This window comes from Rissa tridactyla, chromosome 9 (assembly GCF_028500815.1).
Source record: "Rissa tridactyla isolate bRisTri1 chromosome 9, bRisTri1.patW.cur.20221130, whole genome shotgun sequence".
Lineage (NCBI taxonomy): Eukaryota > Metazoa > Chordata > Aves > Charadriiformes > Laridae > Rissa > Rissa tridactyla.
Window position 1 is genome coordinate 23,232,356 of NC_071474.1, and position 25,533 is coordinate 23,257,888.

At 47.1% G+C, this 25,533-nt stretch overlaps 2 long non-coding RNA genes across 3 annotated transcripts; both read left to right on the plus strand.

Moving 5' to 3' along the window:
- The first annotated feature begins 5,260 nt into the window (after positions 1-5,260).
- LOC128914859 (uncharacterized) lies at positions 5,261-17,351 on the plus strand. 2 transcript variants are annotated; one of them, XR_008468456.1, is made up of 5 exons: positions 5,261-5,587; positions 7,931-8,028; positions 14,246-14,468; positions 14,558-14,650; positions 16,303-17,351. It is a non-coding gene; the product is annotated as an uncharacterized LOC128914859 (long non-coding RNA). The 2 variants fall into 2 exon arrangements; XR_008468455.1 differs by lacking the exon at positions 5,261-5,587 and having other exon boundaries at positions 7,781-8,028.
- A 6,087-nt stretch (positions 17,352-23,438) lies between these two features.
- LOC128915019 (uncharacterized) lies at positions 23,439-25,105 on the plus strand. Its single transcript, XR_008468491.1, has 3 exons — positions 23,439-23,575; positions 24,357-24,501; positions 25,037-25,105. It is a non-coding gene; the product is annotated as an uncharacterized LOC128915019 (long non-coding RNA).
- The last annotated feature ends 428 nt before the right edge of the window (positions 25,106-25,533 follow it).

The following is a 25,533-nucleotide window of genomic DNA, read 5'->3' on the forward strand; positions in this document are numbered from 1 at the left end:
ATGGAGAGGCATGTGTATCCTGTGCTTGGAGACACACCCTGAACATAGCCAGCATCTTCCGCTTTCCTAGAGGTCCTTAGATTTGACTGAGGTCCCAAGTTATCAAAGCCTCCGCTTAATTTTAAATATGTGCTTAAAACCTTTTGAAGTCAACGACACTTAAGTATGTGCTTCAGCTTTAGTTACACACTTGAGAATTTTATGAATTGAGCCCGCTGGCTGGTTAGGGATGAAGCCTCACTGGTACCTCTTCTTCCCCAAGGACACATCTAATCCCCTTGATTAACCGATCCAACAGCAGGCTTGAAACGCCTCGGTGACTGTCACGGTTAACTTTATTTCTTTTTAAACACAATAGGCAAACCCCTAAGAGCTTGAAAAGTTTTTTCGCCAAGAAACAAAATGAGAGTATATGTAGGAGGAAAAAAATATCATCTCTGGCTATATTATTTTACTATGCCAACCAGTGGGGAAGCCTTACAGAGGGTCACTGTATAGTGGAAGAGGCTTGGTTTTCTGTGAGTGCTTTAATGACTGGACCTTTGTTCTGCCTTTTAACTGTGACCATTTAATAACTACTTGACACACTTTGCCCTCAGCAGGATGTTGCACATAGCTTCACTGTGTTGAAGTACACAGTCAAAATTAAAAGTGTCATTTAATGATTCAGTTGGTAACAGACAGATTACCTGCCTGTGGAATGGACTGCGGTAAGCATCCTTCTATACAAGAACGCTTCCCTAGACAAAAATTAACTTACAGATGTTATATGGTAAGTTCCCAAGTCATGTCATCTGCAGTCTCTAAATCCCATGTGAAAAATCTCTACTGAATAATTAGCCAATAGCAAATGGAAAGAAAATTCTCTTCTTTAACAAAAAGAATGGTTCATACCTTTACTTGGGAAGTGGATTTAGCTATCTTTGTACAGAGGACCCTGGGAAATATGTGAGTTGGTCTCTTCTCTGAAGAGTTCAGGATTTAAACATACAAGTCAGAGTGGAGGTGGGAGGGGTACCCAGTTCCGAGAGGAAGATGACATGCCTAAAGGTGGCACAAGAGGACAGTAGCAGAGCTGGAATTATGCCGCAGGCCCCCAGTGCAGCCAGAGCCTGTGCGCTGTCAACAGCAATCCTTGCAGGCTTTGGCTGCTCCTTGAGGTTTGACAACTGCATCCTCATGTGGGCAAACCCTATACGGAAGGACGTTATTATTTACAAGCCATCACGGTGGGTAAAGAAACTGTAAGAAGCAATTTTGCATACCGAGAATAATTGAGGTGGCCTCCTGAGCTCCTCTTCAGCTTGGGAGAGGAGGTACCTGGAGGAGGCAGATAGCTGACAGCCATGGGCTGGGACACAGCGGTCAAGAAAAAGAAGAGAAAGCATGTTTTGACTGAATATATCCGCGTCTTTAGTTTTCTGGACTTCAGCTCGGTTCTTGCAAGGAGATCTTTCTATCCAAACCCCCAAGCTAGCAAATTCCCCCAAAGCCTTGTTTCATTGGAGAAAGATCTCTCAACATCATTGTAATGTCTATCTAGTCTACAGGGCGCAACCAGACAGTGGAGCACAGGAAATGGAGGTTCCAGTTTGAGAGAAAATTCTCAATCGCCCTGAGGGAAGAACAACAGATCTTCCTGCCTGGTCTCCAAAACCAGATTCATTGGACTTGACTCTCCTGTCAGGCCAGGGTAGGACAAGAAATAATGGATTTGGCTTGCAGTGGGAAAGTTTTAGATTACATGTCAGGAAATTCTTCCTGTAGCAAGGATAGTTTGGCCATGTAATTGCTTTTTTAGTTTTGTTTTGTGGTTTTTTAGTAGCTTTATTAGATGGAGAAGGTGGTGATGCTGTCTGTGGTTGGAAGCTACCAAGGTAGAGCTTACTGTTGTTTCTGCTTTGCACTTTCTCTTACCCAACGTGCTTTGTCAGGGTCCATAGAAAATCAGATCAGATGAAATCCTATTTTGAGTGTCTCGTGCCAGGCTTAATTCCTTGTGCGATGTCTCTCTGTGAAACAAGTCAAGTGTCCTTGACTGTAGCATCCCTCTCTCTTGAGATAATTCTTTTGTACTGCCACTTGTACCTGTACTCTCTGGCTTTCTCGTAGTCTGGCCCATTCGCAAAATGATGCAAAAATGTGTACGCTCCATCACAACAGAAATAACAACAGGAGGCAAAGATACAAGATGAACATTGTTCTTATGAAATCTTCATTTACAGTTAGTTTGCAGCTTTTTTTTTTTAAACAAAGAATAAATTTACTGTAATAGAAGTGAGTCAGCATGGATATATTGCAGATAAATCACATCAAACTAATTTGATCACTTATGCTAATGAAATAACTATCAGTCTAGATAGCATAAATCTATCTGGTTGTCCAGAAGGTTTTAAGAAAATTTTGCATGATGGATTAGGGTACAAACTCCCTAAATGTAGGTTGAAATAATCTATTATTGAAAAGGGTAAAATACTGGCAAGAAGAGAGAGTCATGGCTTGGAGCTAAGGGTGAGCGGCAATGAGGAGGTGACTGAGGAGCAGATCCTCTGCTGGGGCTCTCTAATATTTTTATTAAAGATTTATGCAACACCGCAGCATGTAGTATCACTAAATTTGCAGATGATACAGAGCTAAAGGGATCAGGCAAGACTTACTGGTCTCTCTTTGCAAAGAAATTCCTTTTTGGCAGTACAATCTTGTTAAATTATGTAAAGAGGCTCAAAACTGCAGTATGGTCTTGACTGGACCAAGGTGCTCCATGGCAGTTACAGTACCTTTAACAGAGAACTGGAGGTACGAACTGGAGTCTTTTCAGCGGAGATGGGGAGGTTTTATATCATGAGGTGTGGTGGAGGTATGGGAGTGAGAGGAATCACCAGCAGAAGGACAGAGAGAGATTCTTCCTTCATTTTTTAATTTTTTGAGTCCTTAATACACTCTCACCATAAACATTTGCACAACAGTGTTTGATAGAAAGTACTGGGGGTGGTCATGTGTTGTTATAGTATATAAAATATTATGTATTCTGTTTGGCCATGTTTTATTAGAGCATATAAAATATATATTCTGTTTGTAGCTGATGTAGCAATTATATCTGGGAGAGCTTGTATTTATGTCTCTAAGTAAGGACTTCCCTGTTCCTGACTACCTGCAGCGGGAGGAGGGGGACCTGGATAGGACCAAAACGTCCTTGTTCTCATGTGTCCACACACTGAAGAATTAACCGGGAGCAGATACTCCACTTCTAGCCCTATTCTGTCGTAGCACACAGCAATGTCGAAGTGTAGCCGTAGCCCAGCCGCATTTCGCTGTGTAAATATTGCTCTTATCATAGCTATCATCTAAGCTACCGAACTTCATGTTCATCTGGGTTTCTGGTTTTAGGCGCTCTTCATTACACAACGTCTGGGCAACATCTTGCCAGTCCAGGCAAGAAAAGGCGCTTCCTCGGCTTCTGCTCCCGTGGAGTGCGAGACAGCTGAGCTGCCCAGCAGGCAACACTCGGTGCTTCCCGGCAGCTTTTCTACCAATTTTTAAGAGCGATGTGATGACTGTGCTACTGCAGTGACAGTGTTACGTACGTTCCTCTTTCTGCCACTCTAGGATAAAAAATGTTCAGTCTTTGGAAGATGTACTATAACTAGCAGCTGATTTGTGGCATGAGATTCTGAGTAGGGCAAGAATGAAAATAACAGGAGAGCGGTTTTTCCTCTATTTTGGGCTCTGACTTAAATCAGCTTATGAGGCAGCATTCGTTTCTGGGAGAAGAGTGATGCTTGTGGATTGAGATTTCTGCCATGGGAGCAATCTTTTGGGGTGGCAAACACCTGTATTTCAGAGTTAGTGTAGATGCTTAAAGGTAGCCAGTTACCCTTACAGCACACCCAGATGCCATGCTTCTAATTTCTTCACCATTGAGAAGCTGAACTGCAAATTTTCAAACAGCTGTTATCATTAACGGAAGGGCAAAAATATTAAAATGTAAACCACAAAATAAATCTGTTAAATAAATCAAAGATAGAACTGAGGAAAGACATCTGAAATTCTGCATGTAGTAGGTATAACTCATTCTTACTGCCAGTTCAAAATCAACCGTAGCAGGAGAATTTAATGATACCATTGTTTAGTGAAATTAGACTTGACACTAACCAGTTCCCCTTTATTTTGGTTGGTTAGGATTTACAATTGTTTGACACTCATTAGAAATCACAGTAACCTGTTTTAAGGGCAGGCAAATTAAGATTCCCTCTCTCCGTACAAGATTACTCATCACACCGCAGCTACATGCTAATTGGAAAATAACTAGTGAACGAGCATGTCTTAAACAAGCTGTCATCTGAGCATGTCAGGTAACGTACCAGAAGTGAGCTCGCAAAGAATCTGGTCATGCATGTAACAGCTAAGAAAAAACTGTTGCAGGAAATTAACGCTACAATAACTTATCAGATGCAAAAATAATTATTAATCCTTAATGATCCTGGTAATTTCTTTACAGGAATTCACCTGACCTTCTGTTGCCTTCAGTGCCTCTGGCATGAGAACACACGGTTCCCTACCTGAACATCAGCTTTTTTTTTTTATTCAGAGCCTGCCAGTGAGTTAGAGAAGCCCCAGGGTTTGCTAGGCCAGCTGGGCTGCCAGGGAAAAGACCTCTGAAAGCTACGCTCACAAGACAGCAGGGTTAGCCACTAGCTCCAAGCATGCCACCTTCTGTCTCCTGCTAGAGGAAATCTTATCTAGCTAAACTAGAACAGAGTGGAATGGGGGAAAATTTCAGCTAATTCTTGCAAAGGGCTGGCTGGGAAGTATCATGAGGTCTTGCAGGGAGATAAGCAGATGCAGAGAGAGGTTACACCTGCATTAGGAAGCAGCAAGGTGTGGTAGGAGCGGATCTGGGGAGTGAAATGTTTGGTGCTGGTCCAATGGATTTGCTTGGGATAGGTCTGATCTGGCACCATGGCTTGGAACATTCAATAGCAGCTGGGACATGTTGTGTGGGTCTCTGGAGCTCAGCGTGTCATTTAGTTTTGTCTGAAAGGAATCCAGTTCTGCAGCGTGGACCTAAATGCAGTAAGTGGGGAAGGTCAGGAGAGTTGCCTCAAAAGGGCTGTCCTGCTCCAAAATAAAACAAACACCGATCCAGCTGCAGAAGAGTCTGCAGGAAGCTGGTCAAACCAGCCTCTCACTGCCGGAAATAGCTAATGAGAGTTAATCTGAACACGCACGGCCTGTTTTAGTGTGTTTATAACATGTTCACTCTGAAATGCTTTTGTTCCAAGGAAGCAATACTTTGCAATCAGGAAGTTGTTTGTTTCGTGATTAGCCTTGCTGTTGTCCCCGAGGGAAGGGATGGCACTGTCTGGACAGACTTTGAATTGCTGAGAAAACTTGCATCTGGTACTCCACCCCGGATCCAGTCTACAGGTGGAAAAGTTGCCTGGTTCCTGCTGATGACTTTGGATTTAGGAGCCAAGAGATGGTGAGCTGTGTGGGGCACAGCATCACATGAGAGTGGTGAGAAGTGTAGGTCACCAACTCGCTGGGACATGAGTTTCCAGCCTCCGTTTGGCAGGAAGATGTACAGGTAAGGTTGCCTTTATCAGTTTATCCTCTGCAATGCATTCATTTTTTATCAAGAAAATACGCTCCTTGTATCACACCGCCCAAGTCTGTGTGTTCCCTGCATATTCAAACAGAAGGTGAATTTTCACTTCTGACAGTTCAGCTTGCAGAACCAAGGGAGAGATGGAAAAAACACCCTTCTGCGTCAGCATGGTGATTGATCACTTTTTATTTTTGCTCAGATGCCAGGTCTGGATTTGAAATAGAAAAGTAATATACTATCTTATGGAGATACTTCAGGAGGGGGCCCTGAAGGAGGAATGTAGAGTGCTGTAAGACGGGGCTGGAGAGATCAGAGAGGAACCAGGAGAACAAAAGCCGCCACTGTTAGAGATCTGGGAGTTGGTGTTGGATGAAGCGAGGCCTCCCGCTGTTCGCTGCTCGCTGTTGCTGTGGCCAGGCTGGCATCACTGTGCAGGGGGAAATGCAGGCGAAGAGCTAATCTATCGAAACAGAAGGACAGACTTAGCTTGAGAAGATGAGCATGCTGAGCTGGTTTCTGCTCTGTTACACCCTGAAAGCTCGCTGATATCTGTACAGCTCCCCAGCTGTAACTAGCAGCAGACAGGGGTTCTTTATGCATTTTCTCCAGAGCCAGACTGGTGAGGATTTGGTGAGGACTGGAGAAACTGATACTGAGATTTTCAGCTCGGCAGGAGGGAATCTGTGTTTGCTTAATTTGGGAAGAGACAGTCATATAACTTACAGTATGTAAAGCTTAAGCAGTGGAAGTATCCCCCTGAGCATAGTGTAGAGTTCGAGGCGGCTAGGAAAAGTCTTTCAGGCTGCCTGAGCCTTTCCACAATGCTTTCTCCATTCCTTCACGTACAAAGAAATGCCTGCTCTGAACAGTTTGTGCAAGAACGAGACTCCGGTCTAGTAATCTAGGGATTCCAACAGCCATGTTTAGTCTACCTACCTACATAATTTCTCCCAGAAGGTGAGTTAAAGAGCACCTTCTCAAAATCAGCTAATCTCGCAATTTCACCTAGTTCTCTGGCAAGCTTTTCTGGTACGGAGCAGCCTTCACTGCTGTTTCTGTAATGTTTGATTTCAAGGTTAAATTTCTAATTGCTGGCTTTTGCAGTTGCCTTGGAAGAGGCATCATGGTACCCAAAAGCCCTCTCCCACAATTGTCTTCCCCCATATTGGTGCCTGTAGCAGTAATCAGATCCTGTCTCAGTCACGTCGTTGGTAAGCTGACAGGCTTGGGCTCAACAGAAGCACACTGGACAGCTTCTGTTTCCCGGCTCCAGGGTCATTTTTTGGTTTTGCCTGAATCACTTCTGTATTTTCTCTTTCTCCATGATGGAAGGAACATAGCTTGGACATGGCTTTCCAGCAGATTGTCGGAGTGCTTCCTGCCGGGGTCTGCCATTGCGCTTTTGGAACACCGAGGGATCGGAGGAGTCCCTTTATGGCAGCTTTAGGGCTATGGCAGGTCTCTGCAATGTCTTCTAAGTCCTTTTCAAAGCAACTCCTTTCTGAGGCAGCGTCCTGTAAGTGTAACCTGCCTTTCTGGTTTCAGATGTCTTACCTTGCATTTGACTTTTTAAATCATGTTTCGCTGGAGCGTGGCCAACTCTCAGTTATTTCAGATCGCTAGGTATTGATAGTCCAGTCCTGCTTGTTGTTTGCCTACCGCCAGTCTTGTTGGCATCTGCAAACTTTGCCACAACAAGGATTTTTATAGCGCCATTTAGATCATTGATAAAAATATTGAATAAAATGGTAATGGGAGTTTCACTCTTCTTTTTCCCAGATATTTTTACCCACTGTAATATTGCTGTGCATTTATTGAATTGTGGCTATTGGAACATGCAATAAGTATGCCTTTGAAGAATAGCCAGTTTCCAGAAATGCTTTCCACCTTAAATGTATATTCCCAGTCCATTATACCGGCAACTGACGTTAAGGCTTGGGAAAACAGAAATGTTAAATGCATAGGTGTGTGCGTCACTGCCTGGTGCCAGATTGTTTGCACAAGTGTAACCAGATCGTACCCTGTGGTATCTAGGCAACTTGCTGGTTTGTAGATCAGCAATTAACTCTTCAGCCTTCAGAGGTCTAGCAGAAGGTTTGCCTGTGCAGATTGCGGCGGTTTCTGGGCTGAAGGCGTTATTGTTTCAGAAGAACTTTATGAGATGTCTAGGAGTTAGCTTCTGGCTGGAAGCTCACCACAATAATGCAACTTTGCGTCATGCCATCACGTGGAGAGGAAGTGACAGCCATGCTGGACATTCTCCTTGTGGTGGTGCCCACCTCGTAAAATGGTGTTAATACACAGCTGAATGTTTCTTTTCAGTTACCAACCTGGATCTCAGTGGGAAACAGGGCTGCTCTGATTGCCATGGAGTGAGCTGGATCTGCAAGCTTATCCGGAGCCAGTCGAGGTGTCCACAGGTATGTGCCTGCGTTCTCAGCACAGCACTGCTGTGACCTGTTCTGGCGCTGAAACTAAGGGATTTTCAGCCTCTGTAACAGCTCTGAACGGGGAAGGCACCGATGTGGCAGAGAGATGCCTTTGCCCTCCCTCAAATTTTGTGGATTGTTCAGGACCTCTCATGGATGCAGCCCAGGAGCTCATTTAGATCCCACATTATGAGGCTTGTAAATCCAGGAAATTGTTTATATATATATCCCCTTACCCTCTAAATCTAGACTCAGAGCAGCTGTCCCCTGACTTTGGGAGGTGTTGGCGTGGTAGGATCTGTGCCTTTTGCAGAGCTTCCTAAGAGGAGAGGTGTCACTCTTGCAGGTAGAGACAAAAGCAGCTCTTCTGACAGCAGCAGTGTAGCAAATCTCTTTACAGAAATGCATCTTAAAATCTCAGAACTGCTCAGAGCGCCCCAGCCAAATATCCCCAGGCTGATACAGCAGAGCACGAAAGAAATTGTTGATATTCAGAACTTGTTCTTTAGCTACACAGGACCTGAAAGCGTGGGCATGTTTGGACCTCTGGGGAGAGAGGTATGAGGAAGCAGGGCAGCCTTTGACATGGTAACAGGAGTTGTCCCTTGCAGAGCTGGAGTCAGAATAGTTGTTATTAAAAGAAGGTGACTTGGCCTTCGTGGTGACATTTGAGCAGCTCTGGTTTGCAGACCCCTGGGTCTTGAGTCCTGAACTCGCGATGGGTTTGGCTGAGCGCAGCAGACTCTGAAGGAGGGTTACGTCTGGGGAGGTCTGGCACGGACAGCTGGAAAGGGTCATGCAAAATAAATAGAAGAGCATCCCTTTGACAAGAATTGAGGAATGCTTCTGACTGTACACAAATATCATCCAACTGCTTAATTTCAGGCCTATTGCTCGTGGCATACAGGCAGGAGAAAATAAAAAGGGAAAGCAACTGAAGGTAGCTCCTGCTACTTTCAGCTCAGCGCAGCCTGGGAAAGCTTTGGGCAGCCTATCCCCCATCTCTGTCTGCTTTTCATTATTATTTTTTATAGCCAGAAATAAGAACTTTATGGGCTTTATTCATCTCCTGTCAGATGCCCAATCAACATCTGGCAATACAGCAGTTCCCAGGAAGTGCTGACCTAGTGCGACCCAGTGGAGCAGGAGGTGCTGAGGAAGGTCTCCATCCCCTCTCCCATCCCTGACTGCTCTTTTAATTATCTTCCTAGCTGAAGTAGGATGTGTAGCCCTCCTCACCCTTGCTACCTGCCTGCATTTCAGAGCACCAGGGTCATGGGAGTTCCCCCGGGGTGTGTGGATGTGAAGCTCTCACGGTGCTCGAGGTCCCTGGCAGGCTTACAGGAGGTGCCAGTGCTGGGGAAGTCTGCCCATCTCAAGTGGTCCTGAGAACAGCGGCAGAGACTGGAGACCATTTTCTGGTTTTGTTTCTTCCTTTAAAGTAAAGGATAATGAATCTCAGGGCTCATTTCTAGCCAGTTGTTCCTAGTTGGGCTGGCCGCCTTGCCCAGGAACATTTAACCTGTTATAGTTTTGTCCATGCTCAGTCTGCCATTTGTGTCCACATGGAGAATTAAATGGTACCACTGCTGTAGTTTATCCCTGGTTGAGTTTCCACCAGCTCGCTTTCCCATGCCGATTAGCTGTCGTCCTGTAGAAGCACTAACTAATGGGGAACAAAACAGATCAGAGGCTTCATGGCAGGTAGATGAAGCTGTAGCAAAGACCAAGGATGCCTTGGGCATCCCCTGGAAGAGGTGCTGGAAATCTTCAGCTGTGGTTGGAAGGTACCTGAGAAAACATCTAGGGCATGGAGGAGGGGGGCAGAGCAGCTGAGCAGGAGATAGCATCCTGAAAACTGCTCCTGGGTCCTGTAGAGCTGATAGTGGGGACTGCATCCTTTCCCAGGGGTGGGGTAGGCCTCTGCATGGGAAGGAGATTTGACAAATGGATCAGAAAGGAGCTGTGGACGATGTGCAGTGCCTGGCCAGTGTAAGAGGGATGCACATGGCAGGGCAGAGGAGCTCAGTTCTCCCTCCTCCCATATGCCTTCGTTTGGATTTGCACAGGACTCAGAACCTATGCATAAAAATGCAGGGACCGTTCCTGAAAGGTTTTTGATTGAGTTTCCTGCAGGTTAGAGGATTTTAAGACCTAGCAGAAGATTGACTAGAGAGGAACACATTTCTATTTACTTCAGTGCGTATTGGACTCATAATAAAATTCAGGTGTAACAAGCCAGAGGCAAGTTCTGTTCTATTCGGAGATTAGCCCATGTGCAGCTGCTCCAGCAGGTCCAGCAGGTTCCCTGTCAGATCCCTGGGCTCCCACAGTGGATCTCTTGAGCCCCCTTTTCCCACATGGTCCCGCCCTGCTTCTCCCTCAGGTGTGGGTGGCTTGGTTTGTGATGAATTGTGGTACCTGCCTTTCCACATCTTGGGATTTCTTTGCTCCCTATCTCCTAGATCCAAGCTCCAGCCAGGCGGTCAGAGCAGTTCCTTCCTCTTTGCTAGAATCTTCTCCCCACATTTTGGTCTTTTTTCACTGACCACCTCAGTGGGAAGTTCCCTCTTGTTCCTGTGGCACTCTTGTCCCTCTGGTTGTTCTCCTCTTCCAGTCCGGCTGCTGCCCAGCTCTGTTATGTGCTCTTCTGCCCACGCATCCTCCTTGCGCTCTGCAGCCTGTCTACGGGCTCTTCCCACACCTCTGTCCTGAGACAGCATCTTACCAAATCCACTTTGTGGCTTCAACTGTTTTTGTCACCTAGTGCCTGAGGGGCCTTTACACTTCGGTGCCCATGAAGAGAGCAGAGCGGGTTCCCCCTTCCTCCGGCCCAGAAGTGGAGCTTCTTGGGGAGAAGGCAGCAAGGGCAGATGGAGGTACAGTTTTTCCCTTCTGCTGCCAGAGCCCAGCTGAGCCAACTGCCCTCTTGGTCTTGGAGTAGCAAACCCTGCCGTGAAACAAGGACACAAACCCTTGTAGCCCTCAATGATGTCAGGTGCCTGCAGCCTGGTCCCTTCCTCACCATTTTTGAAGCATGCAACCTTCTCAAATACCCTGTCAAGTCCCCAGAGCTGGCTATCTTTGGTTGTCCTCAACTCCAAGTCCACTGTGAGAGATACAGATCATTTAGAGAAAGGGGCCCGGCTGAACTGCCTAATCAGATGCCCACTCATGTGAGCAAATGCCACCAGTGGGAGCTGAGGCATCATAATCCAGCCCATAATGCTCCTTTAAAGACATTTCAGCAGCTCAATTAAGTTTCCACTTGTGTGTTTTCTTTTTCCTCCCTTTGCTTTCATGGTCATTTAAAACAAATAAAGTGAGCAGAACACGGCAGCGTGATAACCACCATTTAATTCCCTTCCCACGGGTCTCCAGATTATTTGGTGATTCAGCGGCAGCAGGGGGAACATTTACGGAAAGGGAGGCGGGAGCTTCCCACAGGGACGACAGTGCACAAACCAGGGCCCCCGAGCATCTCGGAGGAAATACGTGCCTTGGGTTTTCCTTTTAAATACCATGGATATGGTGAATGCCGCGCCAGAGTCCAGGCCTTGGAACAGAAGCGACCACCCGCTCCCCTACTTTTGTGGCGTCCCCGTTCTCATTGCATGTCTCACTGCCCTCGTTGTTCCCGCATTGTGAAGTGTGGACGAAGACCAATGTTCAGGATACATTTCACGCTTCTGTGCAAACACAATATGAGATGAAGAATTCATACCCTTAGACAGGGAGACGAGAGTGTATTTTCTCATAATAAGGAAAAGCAGCCAGATTGGAGCCTGCCAATTTCTCTTCAATGCTCCCGACTTCCCTAGGAAGTTCAAACAAGCCTATGCTTTTAAACAGGCGGAAGAAATATATTATATTTAAAAAAAAATAAAACCACACAAATTCTTTTGGATCTCTTTTGCATTATTCTCCCAACCTCTGTCTCGGTAGGTGACTTTTCCAGCTCTCCCCCATTTGATCTGCTGGGACTGCAGTGGTGGCGAAGGAGAATACCATGTGTTTTATGTGTTTGTGAACAATTAATAGTGGTACTGCGTTTCACTGGAACAGCATGTAAAACACACCCCAGGAGGGGAAAATATAACAACTAACCAGACTGTTAAGCAGTCCGGAGCTTTTGCTGTCCTGTAGGAAAACACGATGTGGGGGTTTGCTTATTCATCAGCAGCAGTAAATAACGGGCGCTCACCTTGAGCTCTCCTTCAGCCACTTCTTCTTCTCCCCAGCCCCTGTGCTAGCAAAGAAAGGAAATGTTTAATGTAGTTTGGGTGACAAATTGGGTTTTTATAGCTGTTCAAATTTTAGCTTTTGTTTTCTCCCTAAAAAGCTCTGTTTTCATAGCTTTGGCTTTGTCTTCCCCAGCATCAAAAGCCTTTGCCTGGAGTGCGTTCTGTCAGTCTGATGCTGAAAATTAGTCCTGAACCATTTGCCTGAACCTGTCAACCCCACATCATAGCCATGCATTGTGTATGCAGGTGGTTTGGCCTGGGAAGGACGCATAATGCACGTTAGTCATTTAATACATTTATAATCTAATCTCTCACAGCAGCAGCGTCGGCAGTTTTTTCTTACCCCTTGTGCAGTACATCAAGACGTGTTTCCATCCCTGTGCCCATGCCAGGAGGAGGTACTGGCTCACCCAGCGCCGGCGTGGATGGCTCCCAGTTCCCTTCAGCAAAAGCTCCGGCGGCGGCGGCCCGCCCGTGCTGCCTCCTGCCTGCGCCTCTGCCTGCCCTGGCGAGGCAGGACCCACGTCCTGAAGGGCGACCGTCTGTCCTGTGAGCCCCTGGAGCCCACGGCCTCTTCACCGGCGTCAGACCCAAGCGTCCTCCTGACAGCTCCAGCTGCACCGGGAGTCCCCAGCATGTGCCAGGCCCTTGAAGGTGCTCAGCATCTCTTCTTTTCATCCAGACGTCAAGGCTTTCCGTCCGTCTCCCTCAAGCTGAGTCTGAGCCTGGAGGCACAGAGGTTACGGAGCTTTTTCCCCCCCAACCATCTGCACTCCAGAATCATCCTGTCTTGTATGATTTTCCAGCGGGGAAGAGACAGGCTGGGCAGTGAGAACTGGAGACTGCCGTGCGCCTTGGAAGTCCCAACATGCCATGAGTGGCCAAGATCTGCTAAAGTACAGTGACCAGGAGAGCTGCAGACACTGGATTCCTAAGACCTGTGCTTTTCCTAGCACCTTCATAAAGTTTCCTGAATTAAAATGATTCAGGAAACACATTTTCAGACTGTCAGTGAGATGCATTAATCACTCCCGTGAATATGCACCAGATTGTTAATGCTTCGGGCCAAATACCATGTCTTTTTTAATGCCTACAAAATGTAGTGCATGTTGCTGGCTCCATATTTATAATAATTATAAAAGTAACGGGAGTAGCTGCATTCCTATAGGCTAGAAATGGTCAGGCACAGACCAAAAAAAAAATGATTCATTGTTGCAATTAATGCTTGAGCTTGCACCTGTGATTAATTAGCCTGGCGATAGCGCTATGCAAAAGATCAGGGTGAGAATTAATAGGGAGACAAGTGCTGACTTTTAAGATGGTTAGACTACTATTTAGTGCTCCTTCCTTGGGCTGCCTCTGCCCGTTTAATTAAAGGCAATGGCACAGGCTGGCTATGCACCAGTAGACCCATAGGCAGGTGGTGCAGAATATTTATATAACAGTGTTCTGTAGAAAACGTCAAAATTAAATTCCCATCCAGGTCTCTAAATATAATTTTGAAATGTCAGAGATGCTAAGAAGAATGCTGGCACCGGATGAGACTGCTGTCAGGAAGAGGCAATAGCGTGCCAGATTTATACTGGTCTAAATACGCAGGTGACTTCAGCTCTTGTGTGCAAGGCAGCCTAAAATGCTCTGATGGATGTCCTTCATCTGGTGGGAGGCAGGGGAACCAAGAGGAACATGTGCTAGAGGTGTGTACACCTGTAGGTGTCTATTGCTGATCCCTGCGGCAGCCACATGCTTGGATTAAAGCTGTTTTAACTGTGATCCAGCGCTAACGACGGGTGGGCGAGCGCCAGTGTTTAGGTGTGACGGCTACAAGGGCCAGGACAGGAATTGTGGGGCTTTAAGCAGAACCCAGTATGTTGTTCCCCCGTAATGATGGGTCCCCCATCCACAGCCTAGCACACTGCGAATGACATCAGTGTATGAATGTCACCTCGATGTTTCCTCCTCAGAGATACCACCGAGTGTGAATGAGAAGGGAGCGGGTACGGAGAACACAGTGTTGATGGATGTGGCCTGATCAGATGCTAATGGAGAGAAGAAGGATGAGAGATGTTCCACTGGGAAAAGCTCTCTCTGGAAAGGGCTTTAGTACCTTTCCTGGAGCACCACGTCAGTGACAGGGTGGCAGTTTGCCTCTCTTAAATGACCTTTCGCTGACTTTCATCTCACAAGGTATTTCTCTATTTCTCTCTTCTCCCCCCACTCTTCTTTTCCTCCAAGTGTAGCCCTCCGTGGGATACAGCTTTGCTCTTTTGTAACAGGTGACTCCGATGGGCAAGATGGAGCAGGGGCATCTCCCAAGAGCCTGCAAGTTCCCATGAAGCACAAATACTCTGAAGCAGCAACCTTTTAAGGTGAGCCCCGTTGGCAAAGTTTTTTCTCCGGGTTTTATCCATCACTCCTTCCACTGGCTCATTATCTTTCCCTTCTGCATATTTGTGCCTTCCACCACCCCAATTCATTTTTCCCAGTTACAGCAGCTATTGACTGGTTTATATAGATGGGGTTTAACCAGTCCTCCCCCCCAGCTGCTCCTGAATCGCTGACAAGGCCGATTTGTCTGTTCACACATCAATCTGAAAGCACATGCAAAGTTATATCTTGGCTGACTTAATTGTTAGGAGCTGCAACCCCAATGTCTTTGTAAATAAAATGGTTTGATCTCATGGGGCATGCCTGGTGGACAGAGTCGAATAAATACATCAATATGTAAATAGATCCACACGAGGAGGATGAACTGGGACTTTGCAAAACTGATAAAGCATCTTAGGAGATGTGTTGTCGCTACACTTCTTGCATATTCTGATGAAGCAGACAGTAATGCTGGATCTCAGCCCTGGGTTGCGGGAGAGGAAGGGAGGGAGGGAGGGAGGGAGAGAGGGAGGGAGAGAGAGAGAAGTGTGGGCACGAGCGCACCGTGACTGAAATTCTTGTATGGATTGATTTGACTTAAATATATTCTGAGGCTGGTCTAATTGCTAGTTTAGTCTCAGGCTTTGATTTTCCTGTTGCTTTCAAATCTCTGCTGCCGAGTCTTTCCTGCATTTCAAGCAGGCTGACTGGCGGCAGTCTCCCGACCAAACTGAACCTCGGTTAGACCAAAAAAGTGATACCTGTCCTTACTGAACCCGTCCACAAAGCGTTTGAGCAAAGTGGGTGTGAGTTAAAGGCAGTGAAGGTCAGATGTTTGCTGCACGTCTAACAGCATGGGGGGGGGGGGGTATTTTGGAAAACAAAGCCTGAAGCTTTTGGGACACCTTGTTCCTCCTGGGCCCGTGCTGGTGTGTCCTCATCAGAGATAGTGTTAGCCAACTGGGGGAGACCAGTTAAAGGAAGCAGGAACAGGACAAGGTGCCGTGACCCAATTTGCTGAGGCTGACACGCATCCTGCAGGATCCTGCTTGCTGCAGGAGTGTCTCTACAGGCGACAGGCCTTACTTTTTCCTGCTGGGTGTTGTGCGCTGCAGTGCCCACCCACGGGAGATGCTGCTCTGTGGCAGCACCATCGCACTTCCACCACACAGCTGGAAATCCTGTGGTTCGTCTCACAAGCGGCAGCTCTGCCTGCCCTGTGTCAGGCAAGAGGAAACCTGTCACCTACCTCGGGCACTCGAGCGCTTCTCCGCTGATTTCCAGGGAAAGGAGAGGAGGAGAAACCACCCACCACATTGTCTGGGGTGCTGTCTCCCTTTCTGCGGGCTGAGCTCCAGCCCTTGTTTTGCAGCGCGCCACGTGGAATTTTATCACCTTCAACAATGAAATCTGTCACCTTCAAGCTGCTTTATTGTAATCTGGGGACTTTTCACCCTGTCCGCCGTAACCCGGCGCTGGGCTCCTGCCACACAGAGCTGCATTCCTCCCCACGCCATCGCTAACATCTATCGATCAGGCTCCTCGCTGCAACCAACGGTGTTAACTTTAGGGACCACATTTGTACTTGTTTTCTCACCAGGATCAGATCGTTAATTGATCTTCCTTCTTTCTCTTTGCCTTCCTTCTGTCTCAGGTGCATCTCAATCACCTTCTTCTGATGGCTGCTCCACCTCTCCTGCCAGCCCCCCTCCAGTTTGGAGAATAAAAGCCAATCAAACATGCACTAGAGCCGGTATTCAGGAGGTGATCTGATACTTTAAAGAATGTGACATACAAATATATGTTCCAAACGATGATACTTTCATGTTGCATCGGTTATACACACTTCGAGTCAGATTAACTGGTGTATCTTCTCTTCAAGAAAGCAATTTAATAACAAACTCGGGGAATGGTACCTCTTCAGTGAACGCGGCTCGTGTGTCACAGCTCTTGAAGTGATGGTGTGGGAGGCTTTTTTCTGGACAGTTTGCCTGGTGTGGCAGATAAATTGACCTTATTAATCTGCTTTTATTATATGCTAAGATCAGAATAATTTTGCTTGCTGCTTTTCTGTAGCGTCTATTGTGGATGCGTTTTTGTTTTAGGGGGTAAGTCATTTCAGCTGAAATGCAGTTAGGGACATTTGCATACACATTTATATGGGCTAATTAAAAACTTACCATCAGAGTTGCTTTTCTGCTAACCACCACTGTACAGCAAAATGGTTGTTACTTTTTGGAAATATCTGCTTCAGTGCAGGAATACGAACTTTTGTAAAATCATTTGATCAAATCTTTGGGGTTTAGATTTTCAATGAATAATCAATATTTGCAACAATAGATTTAAACAAAAAATGGTGTTCATTGAACTTTCTCTGCAGGAAAAATCTATAACATGTATTATTAAATATAAAGAGGCTTATGTTCTTGAGTTTCATCATGCCACAGCTTATAATAGCCCTTCAGAAGCTCGAAACAGGTTTGTTTTTTTTCATTAAACAAAATGTTGCATTCCCCCTGCTGCATTCATTACAGGCAGCACATTGGAAGGTGCCTGTGCCCAGCAGTTCTGGCCTGGAGGGCTGCGCTCATCCGTCTCCGTCAATGCCGCGAGCTATTTCATAAGCAATGGAAATATGTATTTCAAAAGTGGATGTGTAAGGGATGACGGCAACATCAGAGGTGTGAGGAACAGCGAAGGGACATTTTCTTTGTGGCGTTTTCATGGATCTGCCTCCTGAGTATCTAAGCGGGGAAACGGCGACTTCGACAGAGGTCCCTGGTGATTAAGGGTGTAGCTGATGATGGGTGCAGCTCTTCCCTCGAGTCTTCCTCCAGCCCGTGGTCTTAACCCCGACCTGTGAGAAGTTCCCTCTCTCACTCAGAGCTAAAATGCCTCTATGCAGTTGCTTATGCGGTTGGACATTTTAGGAAACGATAGTGGTCTCTAGGGCTGGGAATACAAGGATTTCCAGTGCCACCAGCAAGGAGCTGGGGGAAAAATCTGTGTCCCTTCAGTTGTTGGATTTGCCAGAAGTGGGACTTGCATCGCTTTGGCAGCCAGGCAGACTTGGATTGAAGAAATGCTTCAGTCATGTTTTCGTTCCCCATGGCTAAGTTCCAATATCCAAAATGGGATTACCAGAAGTGAAATGCAGTTGAGTTTTGCCTCTGCTGACCTTCAGCAGCTGCTGTTCCAGCCCTGGCTCCCTGGAGAGCTCTGGGGATGCACCTCCATACTCATGTGTCAGTCTGATATTCCTGTCTTGAGCCTGTCCTAAGCCGAGGCTGCCAACTAACATACATACCCAACTGCAGAGATGTCACAAGCCGATGGAGACCTTTCCTGCAGCACTTACAAATATGTTTTGCAAGGCAAAAATAAGCAGTAATGCAAACATCGCACTCTTTTTTTCTTTTTTTTTTTCTTTCTTTTTCCCCCCTTTGCTTCAGGAAAGCGGGAAGAGGCGAGAAAGGATTGACACTTTATCCCACTGAGGGCTTTTTCTAAGATGCCTGCTGGGAACACTCACTATATTCTCTTTAGGTAGTAGCTCTTTTGATTTTCTCGCTGCCTTGCAAGTCACACTGAGGTGCCTGGAGAAGGATTTGCTGATTGCTTATGAAATCCATTCTCCCTTGAGGATCTGCTCTTTCCATCCTGATAAACTTTTAATTCTTGCTTTCTAATAACGCTGAGGGACTGTGTTCTATGCCTTTATGAGGGTTTTGTGATTGATGTTCATCTGCGCTTGCAGGAGACCAGTAACCTCATTTCATTTTTGACAGAGCGTCAGGACAAGCGCTCTGTATCCTTCTCCCTTCTTGGTCAGGTATGAATGAAAGTAAAGCGGATACGATCTGCCCAGGTCTGTCAGCCTGGCTCACTTCTTCTCTCTCACCATATTGCTAAACTTCTGACACTGTTTCTGTCCAGTGTGGCATCTGGGCATGTGTTTAAAGGACACGGTCGGCTTATTTTTGATATCGTTCTGTTATCTTGTTTTTATTCTTGGTTCTGTACGCTAACGTCTGGGATATTTGGAAGTAGCTGCTGTAACTTGATGTGGGAGTAGATTGCTTAAATAATACCTTACAGAGTCAGGGTAAATTTATAGAAGATGAGACCTGGACCCCAAATGCCTTTTTTTAACCTGTTACTGTCTTTTCTTCAGTTCCATTCTCTCTGCTCACTCTTTCTGATCTATTTCTAGCAGTTTTCAGATGAACACGGCTCATGTTTTATGTTTAGACTGACCTCATCTGTGATACCGCAACGGTTTCTACATGGCCAGTGAAGAGATCTTACACCTAGGTGCATGCACACGTGCACACACACCGGTACACACCACTGGTGAAGGATTTGTCAGCATGAGAAGTCCTGGAGGAAAAATGCCCATAATGAATTCATAGAAAATACACAAAATACTATACCCAGATAGCCAGGTAATATCATTCACCAAACTGTGACACTGTTCTCATAGAGCAAATGTCACTGCCCTTAAAAAATCCATTTTCTTTCCTTAGGAGAAAGGACATTGGGAGCACCTGTACTGAAAGGGAGAAGGTAAAAGAGCCTGTGAGCATGCCCTGCTTCCTGTGCTGTTATGCTGATTCTAAACGCAGGTTTGGTTATTTCTTATAAATATTTATTTTTCCTCCCTGCTTTTTTGCTTTGAAATATCTGCTTGCGTTCTCAATTAAGAGCAGCTGAGAGATCAGGAAAATGGCTTAAGAATTCAGCGGGCTGTAAGCTATTTGGATTTAAAATAGTGCCTGGGAGAGAGCTTTTTACGCTGCCTTGCTAAACAATCCTCCTTCTGTCACCGTCTGAGGTTGCCATCCTTTGTTCGTCATGATGTCGCCTTCCCTCCAACTCTCCAGAGCCTTCAAGGCAAGGAAAAGAAGGACAAATGAGGCTTATTCTTTTTCTTCTTTAAATCCCCCAAGTCCTTCTTTTTAAAAAACCCCAACCCTTATGGGCCATCTGCCTTTGTTTCAGTTGTGTTTCTTGGCTTTGTTTCTTCATCATTTCCCCCTCCTCACCCCTTTGCAGGGCACCGTTAAGCACTCGGGGAGGCAGCTCAGCATCCCTGCTCTTGTCTGCAGCACTTGTAGTATCACAGCCTGCTTGTTTCACTGTGGCCAGAGCCATCTCTGCTGCCTACAGAGTCTTTTTGCCTTCCCTCTCCCAGGATCTGCAGAAGCAAAGCTGTGGCTGCTCTGCTGAGGGAGCGCAATCCTGGCAGCGAGGCAGAAGAAGCTGGGCACCCCGTTGCTCACCCCCGCTGCTCCCCGGCGAAGGCGGTCAGGTGGTGGGGGGGATCACCGTCCCAACGCCTGGCAAGGCCATCGACGCTGCCCTTGCGCCCGCTGCCGAGCAGGCAGGTGGCGGAGGGAGGGTCCCATCACGCTTGGGTTCCCGCTTATTCCCTCTGCGGATGCAGAGACAGGCGGGAGGGAGCGCAGGGCTGTCCTGTGGTACGGGCTGACGGCTTATCCTTTTGCCTTTGATTTGCAGCAAATTGAGAAGGCTATGCCAAATGGATGGCTCTCCCAGACGGGCTCAGTGCCGCCAAGGGATCCCGACACCTTTTTGTCACCAACCCCAGCTCCACGGGAGCTGCGAGCAGGACCCGCCTGCCAGTCTTAGCGGCAGCTCACCCTTTGTGTCCTGCGAAGAGAGTCTGCCCACAAGACACGCAGGCACGGCTTCTGCAGCCTTTCTAAAGCCATTTTTGTTCAGAAATTCCTGTTGTTGTTTTTGCTGACCTAAGCGGGCTGTATCTTTTCCAAATGTTTCTGACGTTTCTCACAGAGTAATCTATTAATGTCGCAGACAAGGATTCTGCTGACTTCAGTTTGGCTTCTGTTTCCCATTGGACAGGCTCCTCTCTTCATGGAGGAATGCCTCAAGCCAAAAAGAGAGGAAAAAAAACCCAGCCCCTGAGCTAACTGAAAACAGCCCAAAGGGAAGCGCTTTCCAGCCACATTGCCTCTCACTGGCTGGCTTCTGTTCTGTGCTTGGGGATGTGCCAGACTTCAGTGCCTCCGTGCTTTTGATTCCTGTTTATCCCCGGCAACATGATTGTCTATAATTATATATAATCTCCCCCTTGTTTACTCTTCTTCCTCCAGGTCTGAACGCAAGCTCGATGGCAACTCTCTGCTCCATCTGCCAAGGCTCCAGCTCCAAACAGCTTCTCGGCATCCACCACCTTCTTTTTCAAAAGTAACAAAGACATTTGATTTCCTCCCACCCCTTCCCTGAGCGCCCCTTTGCTCTCCCCCTCCCCCTCGCTGGCACTGGGGTTATTTATACAGAACGTGGAAACAATTTGCAGGAAAGCGAACAATGTAACCCGGAGTGAGGGGAGGGAAAGAAGTTTATTGTGTGCACTTACAGCCCCAGAAGTGAAACGCTGCTTTTTTTGGGGGGGGAAGAGGGAGTGGACTGTTTTCCTTTCTTTCTGCTCCTCTCAGCGTCTTGCTGAACCGCTTTCCATCTTGCCAGAGTTGGGTCCAAACCAGAGCAACCAGATCTGACTGCGTGTTTTGGAGGAAGTTCAGGTTGGATCCCTCCCCGCATCACAGCTTGATGAGGCAGTATCTCTGTACTTAATCCTCTCGGAGGTTTTGCTTTCGGATCATTTCAGCTCCTGGATTAGCATTAATGAAGAGCATATGTGCTCGAGAGGTCCTGATCCAGGCCCTGGGAGCTGCAGCACTGCAGAAGGCACTGTTTTCTGCCTGGGTGTTACACATAGCTATTCCGAGGAACAGTTAGGCTGAAAGAGAAGATTCCTTGGGAGTGAACGAGACAGGAACTTTTTGCAAAGTCTAATTTCAGTCTTTCTCCCCTCACCCGCTAAAGATGAGCTTTTCAGAACATCCCAGCACCTTGCTAGCACCCATGTGAGTGGCTTTGTAAATCAAGCGGTTTACTTTAGTGCCCATCAAAAAGCTGAGCTCTGCTGGAGCTTGGGAACAAAGCACTTGCAGATCTCAGAGGTGCAGGGTCTAAGCCATAGGAAGCTGAACCAGCATTTGATTTGGTACCATTGAAGCAGGTCTGAGGTCTTCGGATCTCCCTCTGCACTGGGCCCAGTGTGAAGTCCTCAAAAAGAAGTTGTCCAAGCCCACACATCTTTTGGTGAAGGGATTTTGGTGTTGCGTAGGCAAGGAAATGTTCTCCACAGGTTGCACGTCTGAGCAGAGTGGCTGCCTTGGCAAGCTCCTCCCTTCCCGGGAGCTTGCAGCCTCCTTTCTCAATAGCCTCAAGACTTGGGACGTGATCTGTGCAAGTTGTGCTGAGCTGGTAGGGCAGAGCCAGGAAGCTGCCAACTGGAACATCATGTTCCTCTCTAAACTGGTGAAATTTCCGGCCCTGAACTGATGCAGCAAATAAACTGTGATCCAATGGTACAGAGGGACGGTTAGAAGGAACCTGTAGTGGGCTGTTCCTCCCTGAGACCTTGCATCCTCTCTGCCTTCCAGTACTTACTGCTCCTTCTCTGTCCATACACAAGGTGTGAACTTCCAGTGTATGTTTTTTCTGTAAAATGCCACATCTGCTCTGCCATGCGGAATGGCGAGGGTCTCTGTGGATAGCCTGATCCTCTTAAAGCTAACGGCATAGCTCAGAGATCATCCCAAATACTGCTGCTGCTCCCTTTCTTTAGCCAGGTCTTGGCCTGAATTAGCAACAATTAGGTGTAAAATGCAGCAAGGGCTGGAACAAAAATACTTTAGTCACCTGTGTTTTCTGGTCAGAGGCAATTCAGCTCCTCTCTTTGGGTTGTTCTAATTTTCACTGACTCTCAGAAGGGCCAGGAATTTCTGTTTTCTCTTCCAAGCCAGGCACCAACACTGGGGACTGGAAGCCTGCAGCTGGGAGCAAAGAGTGTCTGCCACAGCCTGCTGAAGCCCATCGGCCGAGGCACCCCCAGACACAGCAGTGCAGCCCCTTTCCAGCAGCCAAGCCATGCGCAGCGGCTGTGGCACAAGGGAGACGTGCGTCTCACAGGTATTCGCTCCATCTAGTCCCGTGCCTGCAAGCACAGCGTGCTCCTCAACCTCTCTGCCTCCCATGCATGCAGCTGCCTCTTGCAGAGCTTGTGGATGTCTGCAGCAGCCTGCCCAGGCACGTCGCACAGTGTGCTTAGCTGACTAGCAGCAGACGGGCTGCAGAGAGTGTTTAGATGCGAAAGACTCTGGGAGAGCCCCCTCTGGTCCCTCCTGCAGCCATGCTTGCAGGCTCAGGCCCTAGGACAGCAGCTCTGGCTTTGGGGTTAGTCTCTGGGCACCCCACTGAAGGCATTAGGGGCAGACGGACATTTCCAGTCTCTTTCTGACTCCCAAGGGTCCCCCCTTACTCCTGGAAACACATGTCCTTTAGTTAAAATACGTGGAGAACTCTCGACTAACCAGCTCACAGCAGCAGTACAGGTTTGGGCAAAGTAGAGTTTTATAGCTCTACCTATAGAGACTTTAAAATGCAGAGACCAGAGGGATCAGTGTAATTTCAGGGAAACAATCATTGGAGCGCTTGTGCTGTTCCCCTTCTGGTTCTAAATGTTCAAATTCTGATAAAAAGCTGGGAAAAACTCTCCTTGGAATGATTGTGCTGCTGAAACCATCGCTGGCTTTTTGGAAATTCCTCTTTCATCTTGTTATTTTCTTTTTTTTTTTTAATTATTTTTAGGGCTATTTAGATGAGAACAGATTTGTATTCTTCTCTTTGTGCTGCTCGTTTACCACCTGAAATCCTCATCTGCTCTTTGCAGTTCCCAACACAACCGCAAGCAATATCCTGAACGGTGCATTCTAACTTCAGGTGAAGAAAAGCAACAGGAGCAGATGGTCTTGTAAACAGCGGAGATCTGGCTCTCCCACAGAGGTCCTTGCGGAGTGGAAAGGAGCAGAATGGTTAGTAAACACTGAGCAACTTTCATTTTCTGGGCTGAAATGTGATAACCTGGGGAGGGGAGGACAGTGTAGGAACAGCAACTATCATATTCTGGCACAGTCAGCTATTCCCAGCAGAAGCTGTTCATGTTAGAACTTGTAGCAAATTGGAGAATACGGGAAAGCGGGGTACGTTTTCCAGCATCAGGGAGTTTGTGGGTGATGAAAACAAGATTTCCAGCAGCCCTTTTGCGCTAGCGTTTTAATCTTGGTTTCTAAAGAGGTATCCTACTGTTTTTCTGTTATTCTTCCCTCCCCTTGAATTACTTCTGAAACTGTTAGTCAACCAGAGCTGTGAGTAACTTCATTGACAGCAAAATTCCCACAAGTTCCGTGAAGGCTTGCAGCTGGACGGAGGAAAAAGAAACCCCGAAGTAGAGTCCCCACTGGTGGAAGAAACCTCAGCCATGCATCCCTTCGGAGAAGCCAGCAGCAGCCAGCTGGCAGGCAGCACACGTGCTGCTCCGAACTAGCGTGCGCTGCCCTTTGTCCAGCCAAGCTGGGCTGTCCACACAGGACGTGGAAGTGAGCAGGAACGCTGCGGGGAAGGACATGGGGGAAGATGATCTATGGGATCTAATTCCCTAATAACACGGCTTGGGTGCTTCTGCTTCTCAGGGACCTGCGTGTTGCTGCACGTGTTCCATTAGCGGAGCGACAGTGAAGAGAACCAGGGTGCATCAGTCTCGTGTGTGAAGCGTGGGTAGCTGCAATGTCTGTCCTGCCGTGTCTGCTCCCGCAGGTGCACCAAGGGGACACTCGCAAGGGAAACAGGAAGAAAAAGCCAGTGCTGACATAACCTGTCACGGCCTTCAGGCCAGGTGTTGACAAACCTCCCAGTCCATCTAGCCGCCCCCAAGAAGCAGTACGGGAACTGTTTCTTGAAGGTACACAGATCCCTGGCTATATAAATTCTGCTTTTTCTTGTCCTTTCCTTACCCTCTGTGTAATCGAGCCTAAGAGAGAAACAAGCAGACAAGCCTCTTCCCTTGCAAGGGGGCTGGGGACTCCTCACTTTTCTTTCATGCTTGGGCAGGACCATTTTACTTGCCATTTCTAACTGTCCTTTGCTCAGCAGTGAACCCAGGGGGATTTGGTTGCTTAGCTTTAGAGCCAGGAAATTAGTGAAGAGGGGCAGGAAAAGAAAAAAGACACAATAAGGAGGCTCACTTCCATAGTTTATTGAGCCCAGAGAGATTTCTATAAACCACATGGTATGAGGTGTAAAAGGAATGAAAGATGATAGCCAGTGTGGAAGAATGGAGCAGCCCAAAACTCCCACAGCCCGGTGACTCTCCAGAAATGTTGGAGGGGCTTAAACAGCAATTTAATGTGAACCTGCTGGCAAAGAGCAGCACCTCCACCTTGTTCTTGTCAAGAAGAGGTTCTGATTCATGTCCCATGTTTTCTTTCCTTGGACAGGGAGACTACTGCAGATCCCGTGGAGAGCAAGAGTCACGGAGAAAAGATACCTATGAAAGATGGTTCCAGGTTGGGATTTTACAGAGGTTTGTGCTTGATCTAGGGTTGAAGAGTTGGTGTTTCTATTTTTCGTGGGGATTGGGAGGGGCGAGATTACTGAGTCCCCGAGTCTTAATGTAAAATGATTAGAATCTGGAACAGATTCCCCAAAAAAGACATTTAGGGACAACTAAATGCACAAAGCAGCTTGAATATACCTGCCACCAGAGTTCATTCAGTCCTGGATAAAGCATCTGAAATGGGCAGTGCTTTAATAAAGTACATATGTCTGGGGACTCAAAATACAGGAAAAACTTATGAGGAGGACGAGATAACACTTTCTCCATTTCTTAGAAAGGGAGAAAATGCCAAAAAGTTATGATTTTTTTTTCCTGAGAATGCCTCGGCTGGACAAGAACCACTGCAGGTTAAGACAATCCCCATAACCCGACACTTGC